Here is a 20,905-nt window from a genome sequence, read left to right on the forward strand (position 1 = left end):
ACTAGACATGTGCATAACACAGTGTTACTCTAAAAAAGCCGAAAGCGAGTTGGGGATTTCCAGTTGCATATTTTTTAGAAGACTCGATGGAGTTATCTTACTTGCTATGTGGCGCTGGATCGCGAACGGAAGTAGTATTAAGATGACAGTAAGCGCTTTGCACTGCGCTTAGCGCTTAAAAATGATTAAATGTTTAAGTGTATGTTGAGACAATTCATTCTCTATTATGCGGTGTATGGACTATGATACATATATCCAAAAATTTTATAAACTGTTGTTTGGTACTTGTCGTCCAGTAAAGAATAAAAGTTTTTAGGAGCTGATGTTAAAACGACAAGATGTTTCGGGGAAACAATGATGCCCTCGTATGGCGGCTTATAGCGAAGGTTGTCATTTGCAAGTCAAACTCTGATGTCAAGGTCAAGAGATCATCATTGTTGGTACTCAAAAAATGGTCTTGTCACAAAAGCACCAACAGTTCAATAATTATTGCCCAAATTAAAGATTTTCAAAAGTAAGTCAAAACTTGTCAAGGCCAAAGGACCAAATCTAATAGTACACAATTGAATTTCAGAAGAAATACACAGGTGAAATATGGAAGGTTTAGAATCAGCTATTAAAAGTTATGATCGAAGATTTTAAAAGTAGGTCAAAGTCTGAGGTTTTCAAGAAAAGCTCTTGCCACTAGAAATAAAGCGGTGAAATATTAAAGCCCTAGCACTAACCATTCAGATATTACGGCCAAGGTTAAAGATTTTCAAATGTAGGTCAAACTCATAAGATCAACACCAAATGGTCAATATTGTTAGTACCCAAGATGAGGTCTTGTCAAAAGAAATGAACACGTGGAGCATGCAATTACCTGATTTAACCGTTCAATAGATATGGCCAAGGTTAACATTTGGTATTTTTTTTAAGTATGTCAAATTCCAAGATCAATTTTAAAAGGTCAAAAATATTTACACCCTATGAAAGGTCTTTTCGCATGGAATACACCTGAAAGGATTGAAAACCATTCTTTTACCAATCAAAAATTATGGGTAAGGTTAATGTTGTTATTTTACTGACTAACAGAAAACAGATAAACTGACAGACAGACAGAAAAACAGACGGACGGTCAGAGCAAAATATATATGGTCCCGAATCTTCGATTACGGGTGCATAAACTTTATAATAACACTTGGTGTTAGGTATTATTTTCTACCTATGGAAAGAAAAGATCTGAATGTAACTTTCCTTGAAGAAATGCGAAGATAACGAGACGCCACAATATGCATTCTGTCTACAAGCTATCCGAAGTTTATTTAAAAACTTGAGGATAAATCTCTCCCGAGAAGACAAATGTATTACATAAAATTTAGAAGATTCCATTCAATTATTTACATTTTTTTTACTGACTAGTCTAACACTGCATTTTTACAATGATAAAAATATAATGGTGGCAAAACTTTATTTTCATTTTAAAACAATGAAACATTACGTAATAGAACACTCTTCCGGCTCCAAATAAAACGGAGAATCCTCACAAATAAAGGGAAGTTTTAGTCCGTCTTCTCCTGTGTAGAACGTATAATTCCTTTCAGTAACCCAGCGCCACCTACCGTCGTTATGATTAGTCAAAAGGAGGCCAAAGATAGGATCAACTGTCGTCTCACCCTCGTCGTTTGGATTCCAGTTCTGATATGTCACAGGTGTCCAAATATCAAAAATAAGTCTTTCATTGTCAAATGTCAAAACAGTGGCAGGGAATTTCCAAAAACCCATTCAGATCAACTTCTGCAGAAAAAGGAAAGAAAATAATATCAGTATTGAAATACTGATTTCTGTGTCATAACATATAAACGTTCTAAACTCTATTTATATAATTTGTTTGTTGTTCTACACCCATACCCTTTAAAAACTTATAAATCGATAAAATTGAACTTATGTATCGAAAACCAACAGATATTCAAAGGGAAAGTATCCTATTCTCGACCTAGGTAAAAAAGTACAATTTTCTGATACATGTAAGCATAAGCCAGTCTAGGCATAACTAAAATTCAATTTGAAGAACAAAGGGAAATAAGTATCGTTGGATGGTGTTTGAAACCATAACCGAGGTCTTTAAAATGGAAAAACAATTGAAAAATTACAAACTTCATACACTGCAATAATCTCAGTTTCCAGATTTCAATGAAGCTAGTAAACTAAAAGTTCTAAAATTTAAATTTGTGGAATGCAAAAAAGGGGAAAAAAAGTATAAGGAGTTTATACATTAATATAGATGAAAAGCAGTTCTGACTTCTACTCAGTTGCAAATTAGAGAATTTTATTAAAATATCATAATATAAGGTTTATAAAACGTTTGCTAAGGTACTTAAAGATGTGATGAAGGAGTAATTAATTACCAAGATGTAGGCGATTTATTCCTGGAAAAACTGATGTAACAGATAATATAGTGTTATAGATCGTATAAGTACCCGGATGTACACGTTTAACCTAAAAACCTCCCAAAAAATCAAGGTATGTGGTGTTATAGATTGTATAATTACCCGGGTGTATACCGTTTTCCCCTAAACACCTCCCAAAAAATCAAAGTATATGATAAATAAATAGCATATTTACCCGGAATTATACAGTTTACCCCTAAAAATATCCCCGTAAATCAAGGTATGTGAAGTGATAGATTGAATAATTACCCGGGTGTGTACCTCCAATATCCGTCCCCATACCAGACAGAAGCTCTCCATCCGGTTCTATGTCACTTGACGTCATATAGAAGATGATGCCCTCGCACGTTATAGGGATGACATTTTCTTGCTATTATTTGGCGGAAGAGTTCACAAATCGTAACCAGTTACTACAGGATGGGCTTCTGCATCTATGTTATAAGTACCATCGGTCCCCTATTTATCTACCTTTAAAAAAGTCTTAAATCAGAAGGGACTCCATTGTATATAAAATATTTACATACGGAGATGAAATATATGAACATTTAAGGTGTCTTTCCGAGCTTGCAGGAAAGGCTCGGACAGATGCGATTAATTTTAACACTATTTAAACTTTCAGAACGTTAACATCTAAATTATTTTCATTTCCAAATATTTTTTCTTAAGATACTTTGCAAATTAGAAAAAAAAGTTCCTCTTCTCATGAACTACCGTGGGATGAGTTAGAATATTTCCATTGTGAAGTAATTGAACTTAAAAAAAAATAAAGTGCTTTTTTTTCCCCAGAAATGATCGTTGAATGACAAAAAATATGTGGTAAGTCATTCGAAAACAATGTAAATATAAGAAATAAATTTAATTTTTGAGAATCCATGGGGTTCATGAACTACAACGCTTCACGCCTGCATATTTATCATGAAGCGCGTTAGTCGGCGTGAAGCGTCCTAGTTCAAGTCCTGATGAATTCTCAAAAATTAATTCCTTTTTTTTAACTCATAATTTTAACATAAGTTCAACATTCATATATTGTGTTGACTTTTCTTTAACAAATCATCAAATGGATCAAAACATTAGAATCTTCGATACAAATGATTGATTATAGATTAAACTTCGATACAAATGATTGATTATAAATTAATTTTTTCTTTTGTTGAAGTAATTTTAACAGCCTTTTTGATGTAAAACTTTTAGATGTTCTCCTTTAAAACATTCTTTTTCAAACATTGTTTATCTGGAATATATAGAATGTCCCGTGTGTGGATGAGATATTGTACTTGATTTTGGATGATTCTTCAGATAATTTTACCTGCCATGAGTAAAAATCATCTTTCCGGTCTACAGTGTGAATAAGTCCTTCATAAATCCCGAGGATCGTAAACTTCGGTACGAAGGTCTCTGCCCACGCGCCCATTCCCGCCCCCGGAAGTGACGAAAGTTTTATGGAGAATCCAGGTGGCGTGGTAAGGTTAGCTCGCTGATGTGGAAGGGAACCTAGAGGAATCTTACATGTACAAGATAATGTCAAGGACACGAAACATAGGTCAAGGACAGATAATTAAATAATTTTATGATGAGATATATGGAAATAACGAATAGTATTCGAGCTCATTTTGCTGTATTTACATCCACTGAATATCGTCTCCTTTATTTCTTGAGAAAGCCATAGCCATTTATCAGACAGTAAACACAGTTAGCATATCACCTCTACAGATTTCTTGAGTAGTGGCTGTTCCATCAATGAAACATACAATGGCGTACATACCAATAATACACAATTCCATCTATTTAATTCTACTTTAAATGATTATTTGTACAACTATAAATATAAACAATAAAACGTCTTTTTTTTTTTTTTGGTTAGTAGGGGAATTAACGTTGCAGCTATTGTAGAAAAAAAATACGCTTACGCTGGTAATGCATTTTCTCTGCAACAGCTGCAACATTAATTCCCGTACTAAGAACCAACGAAAGCATTTTATTGTTTAAGTACATACCTTTGCATTAGGAATGTGTCTATATTTAGAATTTTTACACAGTGTTTAATGTAATCTGCACAAACTGCAAAGAAAAACAAAATTGTACTAAGACTGTCCTAGGTATGCAAAGCATAATATTTTCAGTCGAAATGTATTATCCTGATAAACATGTGTTAATAACATCGGTTTTGTTAATACCATAACAAGTCTCTTGCTAATAAAGCACTGATTTTTTTTTTCTTCAATGCTTTTTTTTTTTTTTTTAAATCAAGTGTGTATTAGCTAAACAGAATGGAGTTATTTTAAGAAAGTGATACTTTATTAATTCACCATGAAATTGATTAACGTGGATAGAAGTATCGAATTTTAAATTTGTGCACACGTTTTTGACAAATTAATTTAATAGAAAATACTATATGGACAAGCATTCAAACATGTACATATACATTTCGTTTGCATTAGAAACTCTTTATTATCAAAGAAAGAATTTTTTTTGCGCGTGAGGTATGAAATGAAGGTCACGTGAAATGAGGTGTGAAATAAAAAAAAAATATAGGATGAGGTGTGAAAGTAGTTTAGGTAGTGAAGTTCGAAAAGTAGACCGAGTAAAGCGATACGTGAAATGTAGTCAGGTGACGTAAAATGTGGTCAGGTGACGTGAAATGTAGTCAGACGACGTGAAATATAGTCAGGTGACGTGAAATTAACTTGGGTTCTCATACGGAACATCAACAATTTTTCATATCTTCAGAGACCATTTCTGCCAACAAACTGTTGGAATTTCGATGGGCACTAATTATGCTCGGTTATTCACAGGCACTTGGGGTATGCCCCCCTCCCGTTTTTCCATTATTTTTTTTTTCTTTTTGAATCTTTTTACTAGCCGACCTGTTTCTATATGAAGCAGAATAAAACTTCTACATGAGAAGAAGAGAGCACTTGCTTTGGCCTTCAATTCGATTTTCAGAAATATTGACGACGTATAATCAGTTAACAATAGTTACTTCCATTCATATGTCGACTCGATCTATCCCAGTGAACTTGAAATAAAAGAAGCCTGTCATATTTTTTTCATATTTAGAAAATATGGTGATAGATAATACTCGATAAATAAGGAAATATGACGTTGTAAGAGCTAAGATCATCTCATTTGTCATACAACAAGTTGTTAGTTGACTGTTACAGTCAATCGTCAGTAGTCAGTAAAACATTCAAGTAAAGCTGGTAATGTACATTTAACGTTGTAAGAACAAATGAAACGTAAAAATCAGTAACCATACAACACTATTTGAGATAAGCTTTAAATCTGAAGTATCACTTTCCCTCTATTGACTCTTCTTTGCTTTTTTAAAATCATTTTCCAAATAAAAATCTTATTTATGATTAAAATGTGCAGAAACTGACAGAAATGGCCAATTACCTAGATTCTTCTACAGAAACAATAGCAATTTATTCCAGTAAGAGTTATCTCCCTTTTCAGGCGGTCAATGAACCCTAATACTTACAGTTCTTCTTTTCAGTCTCAACACCCCATTCCCTCTGAGCAATCTTAAAAAGCTCCTGTGAATGCAATAGAATGATGAACGTTATATATGCTGGAAGGTATATTTAATTGAAAAAAAGTATTTTGCGAGGAATTGATGGAAACGCATGAATTTTGAATTTTGTTCTTACAATAATTCAAAAAAAAGTATTAATCTCTCTCTCTCGTTCTCTCTCTCATCTCTCTCTCTCTCACTCACACAAATCTCTCTCTCTCTCTCTCTCTCTCTCTCTCTCTCTCTCTCTCTCTCTCTCTCTCTCTCTCTCTCTCTCTCTCTCTCTCTCTCACACACACACACACACACACACACAAGAATGAATACTACAATGAAAAGATTGTGGTAATTTCATATGTTTATGTTTGTATTATAGCATTGTGGAATGCAAAAAAAAAAAAGAAATTCAGCTCTTGTATGCATGTCAAACTCTTGCATGTTATCCTGTTTTCCAATGATCATCCCAGTCACGTGATGTATGTAATATGAAAGATGAACGGGAATTCTCATTTTCCCCTTCTTAATACTTCTGTGTTTACATACTTTCAAGTATTTATTTTCTATAGCAACTGTAGAACTACGGTCAATCAATCAATCAATTCAACTGAACAAGATACTGTAAAAAGGCTAATATATAAACCGTATCTCATGATTTCAAAAAAATTCTGAGCAATTTGAAACATGCAACTACAATCGCTACATTTAATGTTCTACACATGATGTTTCTGAACACCACATATTTTGTGCACCTCTTGATGAAACATGTTTTAATTGACATTGTTGAATATCAATTTCAATGAGTTTCAAGTGTAGCTTAATGGGATGCAATATTTATCGGGATATACATGATTTTTTTTATGATCTTATCAATTAGTTCGGAATTTTGAATACTAACTATTTAAGGACCTTAATACAGTACACACTTAAGATTTGTAATTTCATGTTGGTAATTTAAAGCAATTTTAGTCGCTATAATTTTCCCTTTTTGTAATAATTGAATAAACTGAAATCTACAGTGCAATAAACAGTTTGCAATCAACTCATGCATTCTGTTGTTTTGTACATGTTATTTGACCAGAATAAATTAGTTATACGTTTTAAATGAATAACACACATGTAGATATCAACAGGAATGAAGAATGTTCCAGAATTTCCTACTTAATTACTCAATATATTTGAATAATCATTTAGTGATGATTAACTGTCAACAATTGTTTGTTTTGTTAACTTTCTCATTCTCATTATCATTTTATATACATACAGGAGTTATCTATCCTGCAGTTGCCCCCTGGCCATGGTTTATACAAAGTTGTATCTACCAGAGCAAAGGTGAATTTGATTTTAACTGGAAAAGATTGAATATTATTGTTTCTAACCATCCTATGAAAAAATATTTTAATGTCTCCCCCTTTAATCCCCAAGTAATATTTTGATCCTATATTGTACCCTTTCCCTACCCTCAAGGGCATGGTTTGGACAAATTTGAATCTACGCTTTGTCATGAAGCCTTCTTTCAATGATACGTTATCTTTTCTTGTCCAGTTGTTCGGAAAAAAATGAACGGATGCCCAAACTCCATATTTCCATTTTCTTGATTAGCCAAACAGGAAGATGATGTTACGTTAAACGTATTGAATCCCATTTAATCAATGGGCAGATAGCGAGAAAGACGAAATTTAACCAGAAAAAGATCATTTAAAGATAAGTTATAAATATAAATATGATAAGACTGATTTGTATAGAGTAACTGGTATAAAACCTAGAACAATAACAGAATCCATAAAAAATCCTGACTGAAAGATTTATAAATGAATCACTTTTAAATATTTCTAATGCACATGCAATACAAATACCACAACTTACTCTGACATATTCAAGGTATTCGAGATATGAATACATTTATTCAACATACCGAAGTGCAAATTTATTAGGTATTGAAAATAATCGTAATTGTCATATACTGAAAAATGACCGATTATTGATCAACACGTTTTTTTCTGGACTTTGTAGTTCTTCATGTCCCTTTTGATAATTAAGAGCAATTTGGCAGATTGCATAAAAATATTTATAACAATCGTTTTTATTGGTATTTCAAACTAAAATCAAAATGCTATAGCATCATCAATGTAAACAACATGATCTGAGCAGATAAAAAAAATCAAAATATAACAGGAAAAGCTTCAAGATCAGAGTAATACTACAGGTTATGTGATTGTTTAAGTAATAGAATACATTGTATTCAACTAAATTTAAATCTATATTGAAGATTTTTCCTTCAAAACCTTAAAGGGATTATTTTAAATACCTCATTCTGCTATTTTTTTTTTTTTTTTTTTTTTGTAATTTATAAAACTTCTTGTAACTCTAAATTGCCGCTATTCTCGGGAACATAGGTTATAAAACCCCTTCCCTCCGAGACTTCCCTGAACCCTTTGTCGATAGAAATGAAAGATCATTGTTCATCAGTTGACTATCACATAACATGTCAATGACGGACTACATAGGCTTTTTGAAAGCTAATCTTGTATGAAGACCGAAAAGCTCTCTTATAGAAAAAAAAAATTGTAGAAAGTTGTGATATATGAAAACCTAGACAATGTTCATCGCATGGATGACCTTGAGTTCTAATGCACTCTGAGTATTGTGATACCAGCGTGATGTAAACTTAAAAGAAAGGCATATAAAATATGATTGCTTCTGACGGCATCTATTCGTTATTTCACTTTTAGATTGATTGATTGTTATTAAATTTAGGTCACTTGCAGGATTTTCTCATTTAATGATACGTCACTGTATGCCAGTGAATGGCTTCAAATTAAGACCTCTACTCTAAACTCAGTGCCATTGTAAGCAACAAGTCACTCTAGTTGGCATGAGCAAATAAGATAAAGTAATTTAACCCATCCTAAACCTTTTTCCCCCTCCTTTTTTTGTACATGTACATTAACTGCCTAGAGACTATAAGATATATCAGACTCAAGTGTCTTGTTTTACGATTTAAGTCAATTTGTGCTGCATTTGATCTTTCTCCCGACAATTTTTAACACACACTTCCTGGGTTTTAAGTCTGCATCGTGACACGTAATGCATTTATAAGAAAGTGGATTTTTGTTATAGTCTTTCTAAATACTTCCGTGTCAACAAACACATAGCAAAACATAAATCAATGGTAAACCAACCAATCAATAAATTGAAATCAAATGAAAAAAAATAAATGAATTATTTAACTTTTGAAGGAATTAGTATACTTAAGTTACTTCACAAATCATACATATAGCTTGTATATCATGCCTCACACAGTTTTGCAAAACTATTAACATACATCTACTGAATTTTAAAAGAAACCTGTACAAACAAAACTTTTTGAACATCAACAATTTCATGAACCTCTTTATGAAATCGTTTAAACATCAGAATGGGATATTAGTATTGGATTTTTAAAATGTTAATTAGACAATGTATCTTGCTATCTTCAAAACATTATTGGTGTATGGACGACAATTAGATAAATAAATTAGTATCAATTAAGAAAATTTATATATGCATGTAAAAGATCTAAAATTTCTGAGTCGGTTTGTTGACTGTATTTTCCGAACATGAAATTCTCGGAATTTTCGTCTACAAAAAATATACAATTCCTCCTAGAACAAATTGTGCATGTTTACCTGTCATACAATTTGAAAAGAAATAAAACCAGCTGACAATTATTTCAGAGAATTGTGATTCCGCTTTAGGATCTTATTGATTGGGGTGCAATAAAACACCTGTCTTTGTTCTATCTTGTCAGATCATCATGCTAGAAAGTTTTATCTTTTGAAGGAATATGCTCTTGTGCAAATGTTACAGCCAAATTAAATTGAAAGGTACATAAAACTTCAAGGTCCTGTATAAAGGTCATGGTACATGTTCTGGTACAAATGTTACAGCCAAATTAAATTGAAAGGTACTTAAAACTTCAAGGTCCTGTATAAATGTCATGGCACATTTGGAATGATCTTGACAGAAGTAATGTACACTTGTAAATATGAACGCCCTGTCATTTTCAGATACAAAAGTAAAGACCAAGGTTAAAATATTCAAAAAGAAATTAGCCGTTAAATTCCTTATTAAGTGTAATATAATAGTTACTTAAGTATTGTTATCCTGTTTATCAGAGATCATCTCAGTCACGTGATGTGTGTCTCATATATTGACGATTCTTCTATTTGCCTTTCAAAAATTCCTTGTTGACAAATCTTTAACTATTTTTTTTTCCAACAAGAACTATGAAACAACGTTCAAAAGTTGAGATGCAATATTTATTGTGATGCTTTTTGTTTTATTTTATACATTCGACAAGAGCAAATTCATGATTTTGATGAATGGCAATTTTAGAACTCTATAGCAGAACGTACTAAGTAGTTGTTTTATACATTCTCGGTAATTTTATGCAGTTTTATTAGCTCTAATTTGCCCTTTTACAGTATATTAACTGCTTTTAGAAAGGAAATATGGTAAAATATTCAATATTGTTCATTTCCATTTAGGCAACTAAAGCTTTTATACATTTTAAAAATGTAAATGTTATTCTCTATCATAATGTTTGTAAATTATCATCGAATTATTTTTACTTTGATAAAAATCCTGTTTATTTTGACAGAAAATCTATTGCGTCTCAGTAAGTCATCATAAATATGTATTGTCTTAAAAACTGACCTGATCTAAGACCAGTGATCGTTAATAAAAATAGAAATTTAAAATGATAACAATGCAGCCGTGTCCAGGCCCCTTCAAATGTGCTTTTTTGAAACATAATCTAAAAGGTTTACGTACGTCGTCATAAACATGTATTGTTTTAGAAACTGTCCAGCATATTTTAGGTGACTGAGTCTTAGATCACGCTAGTATCATCTACAACTGGACAGTTATAATTGTTATGTCATAATTATAACCCTGATCTTAAGTCACTAAATTTCACCAACAGTGATGAGAAAAGCAAAATGGAACAAGTTACACAAAAACTTTATTTCGTGAGAAAAAAAGCTGATAGAGATTTTTTTTAATCTCTTTTGATCTTTTTTATCTTTGCACAAAATATAGTCTATGCAAACAACTGCTGAAAAAGTTAACCTTTACACAATCTTTAGTGCAAGCCAAACTCTATTCAGTGTAAATTAATATCTTAGTAGCGTTTTCCTGTTTTCAAGTGATGGTCCCAGTCACGTGATGTATGTATTCGATGAATGGAAATTTCCTCTTTTTGCCTTCTGAAAATTTCATTGTCATCAGAACTTAAATTATTCATTTTAACGTAATTATGAAAATGCGACCAACAATTCAGTCGATCCAACTAAACACGATACTGCATGAGATATTTAGACTGTAACTCATGATTCCATAAACTTGTAAAGAAGCATTAACTTCAAACACTTCATTATATATTTCCCACCATTAGATTTTATTGTATCTCTTGATCGAAAATACTTAGATTTGATACTGACATGCCTGTGTGTTGGGTATCTAAAAAATATAAAGTGTACATGTGGTTAAATAACCTGGAGTATTTATCAATATATAAAGACTTTCATTATCTTTTAAATAAGAATGGAACAAATTAATGATTTTGAATGCCAGGTGTCAGCCATTGATACAGTACATACTAAGGAATTTCATTTTTGTGGCGCATTTAGGTAATTTTAGTAGCCCTAATTTGCACATTTTGCTAAATAAGCTGAAATGAGCAGTACAATAAACAGTTTGCAATCAATAATGTATTCTTCATTTTTTTTTTACATTACACCAAAATAAAGTGAGAATAGGTAAAAAAATATATCGTACAAACAGATATCAATAGAATGCTGAATGTTTTACAATTTTCTAATTAATTTTATATCCATTAATCGTCATTGAGAATTGAGAACAACTGCTTATAAAGTTAACTTACCCATTTTCATTCTCGTAAACCTTTCATTTGCATGGATGAGTTATCTTTCCTGCAGTTGCGCTGATTGAGTACTGTTGGATTGCTACGGAAAAAAAATCTTGAATCAACTTAACTTTGGAATCTAACATATTACAATGTTATTCGATTTAAATTGATTGATTGTACATATTTGTTGTTTCTCGTCCCATTTGAGATTTTTTCACTCGTAAAAAGACGTCGCCAAACACCAGTGAAGCGCTCCAAGTTTAGAGCTTTACTCAGCACTCATGGAAATGAGCAGTGAGGGATTTTTATTGTGCCAACTCTGTCTTGACACGGGGTCGTTGTTTTTAAGGTCTCGTCCGAAGGACCCGCAACTTTCACTTCAAAGTGCAGAGCGCTTGGCGAAGAAACAGTTGCTACCTTTTTTAATGGACGAAGGTCAGTTGCGGCCGGGGTTCAAACACACAACGGTTCGATCACGGAGAGAATTAATTCAATTATGTGCAGACATCTTACTCTTGATCTTTTTTGATATCCTAAATATTTTCTTGTAGAATTTGACCCATACAATAATTCCAGGGCCATGACTTAAAAACAAGATTGAATCTGGACTGCCTGGTCTTCATGGACATTAATTCAACTCATTACCGTTTTGTTCTTCCTCGGAAAATAAAACTTATTTTTATCCCTTATCAACCCCTATTCAATGCTTTGATTCTCCACTGTAAGCCCTACCTGCCCCCGAGACATAGTGAGTACAAGTTTGAATCTACACTTTGTAAGGAAGCTTTCACAAAAGGTTTATCTTCCATAGTCACGTTGTTTTTAAGATAATCCATAAGTAATCAGCTGTGGCCCCTAATTAATTTGTGTTTTGAAATATAAAACACACACCTGTAGTTTAACTACTTCCCTTTATGATCTTTGATATGTAGGATATTTTTGTAGTTTGCCTGTGTGAAAAAGAGATTAGCAGATTTTGCCAAGTAGCAAACGATTTTGCTATGTTTGTCTTACATAAATACAGTAAGTGCATTTGTCTCTAAAACTTAAATACAGGTCTCTGTAAAAATCAGGCAAAGGGTGAATCATGAGGGTTCTCAGAATTGGATGATTTTCCATGAATAGATTTCTTTTGCACTTTGAATTATGTATGTAAAATTAAAAACAAATTGGATTATGGGTACAATGGAAACCTGGTTAAAGAAATTTCCCTAGCAACCAGCCGATTTTCAATGTGAATGGACGAAAAAATCACTTATATGGAAGGCTTGAAATTAAAAACAAATATTATAAAATATTCGTTTTAATGAATGTTATCGTAAAGATAAACATTTAAAGTGTTTTAACAATGCAAAACATACAAATTAGATTTTAAGATATCTCCGGCAAAAGGAAAATTAAGATATGCATGTTTTACATTTTCTGCTGATTCGTCATTTTTGTAAATTTAAGCACTTTTCAAGCCCATATTTTTCAAACTTCTGACACAATACATAAGTTTCGTATATTTTACACAAAGGAAGAGGAACATCACTGTGTGCCCCTTCCACAGAGACAATCTCGGAATAGCTTGGCAGCAAAAATCTACGTGCCAGTATCCTCTTCATGAAGGGAAGGCCAAACCATACCGCAGATTTACATTCCAATTGAGCAAGCTGGTTTTCAGTCATTTTGCCACATTGATACCAGTTGGCTCAAGTATGTGTACAGTTTTAATTCTATTGTGCTGTTTTATAAATTCCATGAAATAGTGGGACAAAAATAAGTTCACTGTACTCTTGTAATATATCAAAGAAGTGTGAATTCAGGGGCAAAAGGGGGGAGGTATACTACACAAATGAAATACATAAAACATCAGTGATATTTTTGGTGTCACCTTCAACCCCCCACAAAACAAAAGGAATGTTAAACGACTTTTTTTGCAACAAGATAATAATGAAGAATTAAAATGTTCCTAACATCATCTATATGAATTTGAAAGTACATGTATACAAACTGTACAGGAAATTCATTTATTTATTGTAGGCATTTGCCGTAAGTGTATTGACCTTGTCCACAACCTGCCTGATATTTTTAAGGAAAATCTGTGATAAACAGACTTAAAGGTAAATGTACTACAATGAAATCAAAAAGAAATTCTTTAGCACATACATGGCATGTTTCTGTTAGGAATAAGGGAAACTGTCCTAACCATGTATGTTCGGAAACAATACAGATGTTGATTTCTATTGAATATTTTTAAAAAGTTCATATCTAATAATATAGCAACAGTAAAATACTGCAATTTACTTACTGAATAAAAAGTAATATTTTGCAACAGTGTGAAATATCATGGTGATATTTGGTCACAGTGTTAATTAAAGAATATCAAAAGTGTGACAAAACTAGAAATTTTTCTTTCCATTCATGAAGAGTGTTGAAAAATACACTCAATGGCCTACTTTAAGATAGAGTCAATAAAACATCCTGACAGAGACTTAAGAACTCCTCAGGTTTCTCCAAATATGTTGAAATCCATGTTCACAATGTTTTCAATCCCTAAGCTGTGACATCTCAATGTCACAGCCTATGATGTTGTGTTGCTAAAAGATAGAGGCGAAGGGAAAAAAAATTTAATAAACAGAAAATTCAATATCTTGTAGTTGAATATGGAATATATTTTTTTCACTCGTGATACAGGATTTTTTTTTATTGTGTTAACCAGTGCGAAGCATGAATGAAAATTCTAAAATGTATATATATATATATATATATATATAATATTTGATGGTAATTAAGAATAATGAAATTATTCCTGATACGATTTTGAAAGTATGAAAGTAGTAGAAGGAATTAAGATAGTGAGGTTGCCATCGAGTTCCTGTTGTAAACTTGAGTTAATATAAGATTACAAGGAAAGTTTACAGAAGATTAGTTCTCAAACTTAGCAAAAGAAATCTATTTATCTCTTTGCTTCAAGAAGTGCTTTTTCTTGTTTATGATCACAATTTTCTGTGTAAAGTGTAGTAGAATAGTGCATGTGATAAATTACCTACGGATCAATCTTAACAGTGTGTGATAAATTATCTACGGATCAGGCTTAATTGTGTGTGTAATAAATTATCTACGGATCAGGCTTAATTGTGTGTGTAATTAATTATCTACGGATCAGACTTAATAGTGTGTGTGAGATAAATTATCTACGGATCAGGCTTAATTGTGTGTGTGATAAATTATCTACTGATCAGAATTAATAGTGTGTGTGATAAATTATCTACGGATCAGGCTTTGTAGTGTGAAATGTGTAACGAGTAGAATCACGTATGTGATATATTATCTGCGGATCAGGCTTAATTGTGTGTGTGATAAATTATCTACGGATCAGACTTAATTGTGTGTGTGATAAATTATCTACGGATCAGGTTTTGTAGTGTGTATGATAAATTTTCTAAGGTCAGACTTTATAGTGTGAAATGTTTCGAGTCTCGAAATAAAACATTTAAGCAAATGCCAAAAAGTGTTTTCTTTTTCTTTTTTTTTCTTCTTTTTTTTTCTGTAGAAATTATCTTACTTTAACCAGTTTGACCAAGATTAATGAGTTAATTTTAACTCATTTAGACAATTATTCAAATAAAGGTTCAGATTATCTGTTAGATGTATGTAAGATGCATGTGCTAAATGTGTATCTTTTAATATATTTTCCAGAGCACTAAATGCTGTGCATGCTTTTCAGAGGAGGAACATGTCAGATGCACTGATATTTATTTTCTCAGTACTCATGAACTACCAAAAGGTACCCTTTGTATGAAAGAAATTTGAATATCGTTTGATTGATATAAATGTCGCCTTTTCGTTTAGAATTGACAAAAAAAAAAAACAATCTCACGAGAATTCTTCACAATAGTTTAGTCTATAAATACTTGCACGATTTGATGTAATGGTTGAATCAATCTACACCTTTTGTTGGCTTATCATAAATTGTGCAGGGACATTACCAAAGTAATGAATAGAACGTGTCTATCTGTTTACGATCATTAAAGTCTCATTTTCAGTTCAAACTAAATAATTTAAATGCTGGTGACATTTTATCTTCAGTATATTCATCATTGCTTAAAATTGGTCTCAAATGCATCCAACCTTCTATTAATTATTCAATACTGGTTTTATAATATAGGGGACCATCACCAAATATGTTGAATAAATCATCACATTTCTACATCTTTTTTTTAAAATAAATCCCCTTTAATATGCCTACAGTTATACATGAGTGGAGTAACGTGACAACAACACAAACTAAATATAATAGGAGAAAGAACCAAGAGGTTAATATTTCATTGACTTATATCATTTCGCAGGTATGTTAAGGCAGTACCCAGATCATATTTCGGCGAATTTAGACTTTTTTCGTAAAATGTAGCATTGATAAATCGGAAAAACCATAGATAAAACATTTACTATTATTATCCATTGTATAGACGTCATTGAGTCTTAGGCTAAAAGAAGCACTCCACTACGACGTCATCACGTGACGTCTCTAAATAGAAAAATTGCCTTAATGAAAAAGTGAAAAGTTAAACACTACCCCGGAGATAATTCATTTCTTTTAGTGAAAATAATTATGTAAAAACATCACTGGGCCATGAAAAGTGCTGCTAGAATCCTACTCTCCTGACGCAGAAAAAAATATTCCAAAGTTTCGCATGAAACCTTACCAAAATTTTTACATTTTATACATACGATCAAGGAATTTTTATCAATTCCTGTTAACCACACGATTCTAGCAGCACTTTCCAAGTACTATAGAATACAAACTTTCGATACAAACAAAAAATATATTTCAAAGTATGCGGCTTAGTGTTGAACTTTTGCATCTTTGTTGTTATAGAACGACAGAGGAACGGCTGATCGGGATTTCAAAGCTCTGACTATGTTCATTATAAGAAAACATGATAAGAATATATCAGCGTACCTGATTCTTAATCTTTAATTCTTTATGAATCACACATAACATTCATGGTATATGCCTTAAAACTCCCATTTCATATATTTGTTTACATGAATTCTCATTTCACTCGGCAAATTTCTGATCAATATTTATGACGTCATGGGTTTGGTATCTAACCCCCGTGCTAAATAATTAGCTATTTATACCACCCAAAAACGACAAGATTTAGTTTATGTTATGTTTTGAATGATTCCATTCTTTTCTTGGACCTGAAATTAAACTTTAAAGATAGATATTAAGAAATTATTATTTCTATAGTTCACGTCATACAGCTTACTATGACGTAATATTGTGAAGACAAGTAGGATATCTCTGGGTGTAGCCTTAACATACCCGTGTTATTTATCAGTTTCTCATAATCTTTTTTAAACTGCACAGGAAATTAAAACCCCCTTCAGAATAGAAATATAATGATTTTATGAATTATTTCATTTCATTAAAAAAAAAACAAACTGATTAACTGTTCATTTTTCACAAGCATGATATGATTGCAAATATAAATTTAAATCATCTGTAAACACATTATTTTAAGTCTAAATCTAATCCATCTAAGCATACGCTATTCAAAGTTCAAATCTAATTCATCTATAGATGAATTATTTTTTAATCTAAATCATTTATAGATACACCATTCCACGTCTAACTCTATTTCTCCCTTTAATACATAATTCCCCGTCTAACTCTATTTCTCCCTTTAATACACTATTCCAAGTCTAACTCTATTTCTCCCTTTAATACACCATTCCACCTCTAACTCTATTTCTCCCTTTAATACACCATTCCACCTCTAACTCTATTTCTCCCTTTAATACACCATTCCACCTCTAACTCTACTTCTCCCTTTAATACACCATTCCACCTCTAACTCTATTTCTCCCTTTAATACACCATTCCACGTCTAACTCTATTTCTCCCTTTAATACACCATTCCACGTCTAACTCTATTTCTCCCTTTAATACACTATTCCACGTCTAACTCAATTTCTCCCTCTAATACACCATTCCACCTCTAACTCTATTTCTCCCTTTAATACACTCTTCCACCTCTAACTCTATTTCTCCCTCTAATACACCATTCCACCTCTAACCCTATTTTTCCCTTTAAAACACTCTTCCACCTCTAACTCTATTTCTCCCTTTAATACACCATTCCACCTCTAACTCTATTTCTCCCTTTAATACACCATTCCACCTCTAACTCTATTTCTCCCTTTAATACACCATTTCACGTCTATCTCTATTTCTCCCTTTAATACACCATTCCACCTCTAACCCTAATTCCCCCTTCAATACACTCTTCCACCTCTAACTCTATTTCTCCCTTTAATACACCATTCCACCTCTAACTCTATTTCTCCCTTTAATACACCATTCCACCTCTAACTCTATTTCTCCCTTTAATACACCATTCCACGTCTATCTCTATTTCTCCCTTTAATACACCATTCCACCTCTAACTCTATTTCTCCCTTTAATACACCATTCCACCTCTAACTCTATTTCTCCCTTTAATACACCATTCAACGTCTAACTCTATTTCTCCCTTTAATACACTATTCCACGTCTCACTCTATTTCTCCCTTTATACACCATTCCACCTCTAACTCTATTTCTCCCTTTAATACACTATTCCACGTCTAACTCTATTTCTCCCTTTAATACACCATTCCACGTCTTACTCTTTTTCTCCCTTTAATACACCATTCCATCTCTAACCCTATTTCTCCCTTTAATACACCATTCCACCTCTAACTCTATTTCTCCCTTTAATACACCATTCCACCTCTAACTCTATTTCTCCCTTTAATACACCATTCCACATCTAACTCTATTTCTCCCTTTAATACACCATTCCACCTCTAACTCTATTTCTCCCTTTAATACACCATTCCACGTCTAACTCTATTTCTCCCTTTAATACACCATTCCACCTCTAACTCTATTTCTCCCTTTAATACACCATTCCACGTCTAACTTTATTTCTCCCTTTAATACACCATTCCACGTCTTACTCTTTTTCTCCCTTTAATACACCATTCCACCTCTAACTCTATTTCTCCCTTTAATACACCATTCCACCTCTAACTCTATTTCTCCCTTTAATACACCATTCCACCTCTAACTCTTTTTCTCCCTTTAATACACCATTCCACGTCTAACTCTATTTCTCCCTTTAATACACCATTCCACCTCTAACTCTATTTCTCCCTTTAATACACTATTCCACGTCTAACTCTATTTCTCCCTTTAATACACCATTCCACCTCTAACTCTATTTCTCCCTTTAATACACCATTCCACCTCTAACTCTATTTCTCCCTTTAATACACTATTCCACGTCTCACTCTATTTCTCCCTTTAATACACCATTCCACGTCTAACTCTATTTCTCCCTTTAATACACCATTCCACGTCTAACTCTATTTCTCTCTTTAATACACCATTCCACGTCTAACTCTATTTCTCTCTTTAATACACCATTCCACGTCTAACTCTATTTCTCCCTTTAATACACCATTCTACCTCTAACTCTATTTCTCCCTTTAATACACCATTCCAAGTCTAACTCTTTTTCTCCCTTTAATACACCATTCCATCTCTAACCCTATTTCTCCCTTTAATACACCATTCCACCTCTAACTCTATTTCTCCCTTTAATACACTATTCCACGTCTAACTCTATTTCTCCCTTTAATACACCATTCCACGTCTAACTCTATTTCTCCCTTTAATACACCATTCCACGTCTAACTCTATTTCTCCCTTTAATACACCATTCCACGTCTAACTCTATTTCTCCCTTTAATACACCATTCCACCTCTAACTCTATTTCTCCCTTTAATACACTATTCCACGTCTAACTCTATTTCTCCCTTTAATACACCATTCCACGTCTAACTCTATTTCTCCCTTTAATACACCATTCCACCTCTAACTCTATTTCTCCCTTTAATACACCATTCCACGTCTAACTCTATTTCTCCCTTTAATACACCATTCCACGTCTAACTCTATTTCTCCCTTTAATACACTATTCCACGTCTAACTCTATTTCTCCCTTTAATACACCATTCCACGTCTAACTCTATTTCTCCCTTTAATACACCATTCCACCTCTAACTCTATTTCACCCTTTAATACACTATTCCACGTCTCACTCTATTTCTCCCTTTAATACACCATTCCACGTCTAACTCTATTTCTCTCTTTAATACACCATTCCACGTCTAACTCTATTTCTCTCTTTAATACACCATTCCACGTCTAACTCTATTTCTCCCTTTAATACACCATTCTACCTCTAACTCTATTTCTCCCTTTAATACACCATTCCACGTCTAACTCTATTTCTCCCTTTAATACACCATTCCACGTCTAACTCTATTTCTCCCTTTAATACACCATTCCACCTCTAACTCTGTTTCTCCCTTTAATACACCATTCTACCTCTAACTCTATTTCTCCCTTTAATACACCATTCCACGTCTAACTCTATTTCTCCCTTTAATACACCATTCTACCTCTAACTCCATTTCTCCCTTTAATACACTATTCCACCTCTAACTCTATTTCTCCCTTTAATACACTATTCCACGTCTCACTCTATTTCTCCCTTTAATACACCATTCCACGTCTAACTCTATTTCTCCCTTTAATACACCATTCCACGTCTAACTCTATTTCTCCCTTTAATACACCATTCCACCTCTAACTCTATTTCTCCCTTTAATACACCATTCCACCTCTAACTCTATTTCTCCCTTTAATACACTATTCCACGTCTAACTCTATTTCTCCCTTTAATACACCATTCCACCTCTAACTCTATTTCTCCCTTTAATACACAATTCTACCTCTAACTCTATTTCTCCCTTTAATACACTATTCCACGTCTAACTCTATTTCTCCCTTTAATACACCATTCCACCTCTAACCCTATTTCTCCCTTTAATACACTATTCCACGTCTAACTCTATTTCTCCCTTTAATACACCATTCCACCTCTAACTCTATTTCTCCCTTTGATACACCATTCCACCTCTAACTCTATTTCTCCCTTTAATACACT

The 20,905-nt window shown here is 32.8% G+C and overlaps 1 pseudogene; it reads right to left on the bottom strand.

Annotated features, from left to right (window-relative positions):
- Positions 1-1,431: 1,431 nt before the first annotated feature.
- LOC133198504 (histone-lysine N-methyltransferase PRDM9-like) lies at positions 1,432-4,450 on the bottom strand (annotated as a pseudogene).
- Between the last annotated feature and the right edge of the window lie 16,455 nt (positions 4,451-20,905).

Source organism: Saccostrea echinata, unplaced genomic scaffold (genome assembly GCF_033153115.1).
Source record: "Saccostrea echinata isolate AGI-Se365-2 ecotype Australia unplaced genomic scaffold, CSIRO_AGI_Sech_v1 ptg000033l, whole genome shotgun sequence".
In the NCBI taxonomy this organism is placed as follows: Eukaryota; Metazoa; Mollusca; class Bivalvia; order Ostreida; family Ostreidae; genus Saccostrea; species Saccostrea echinata.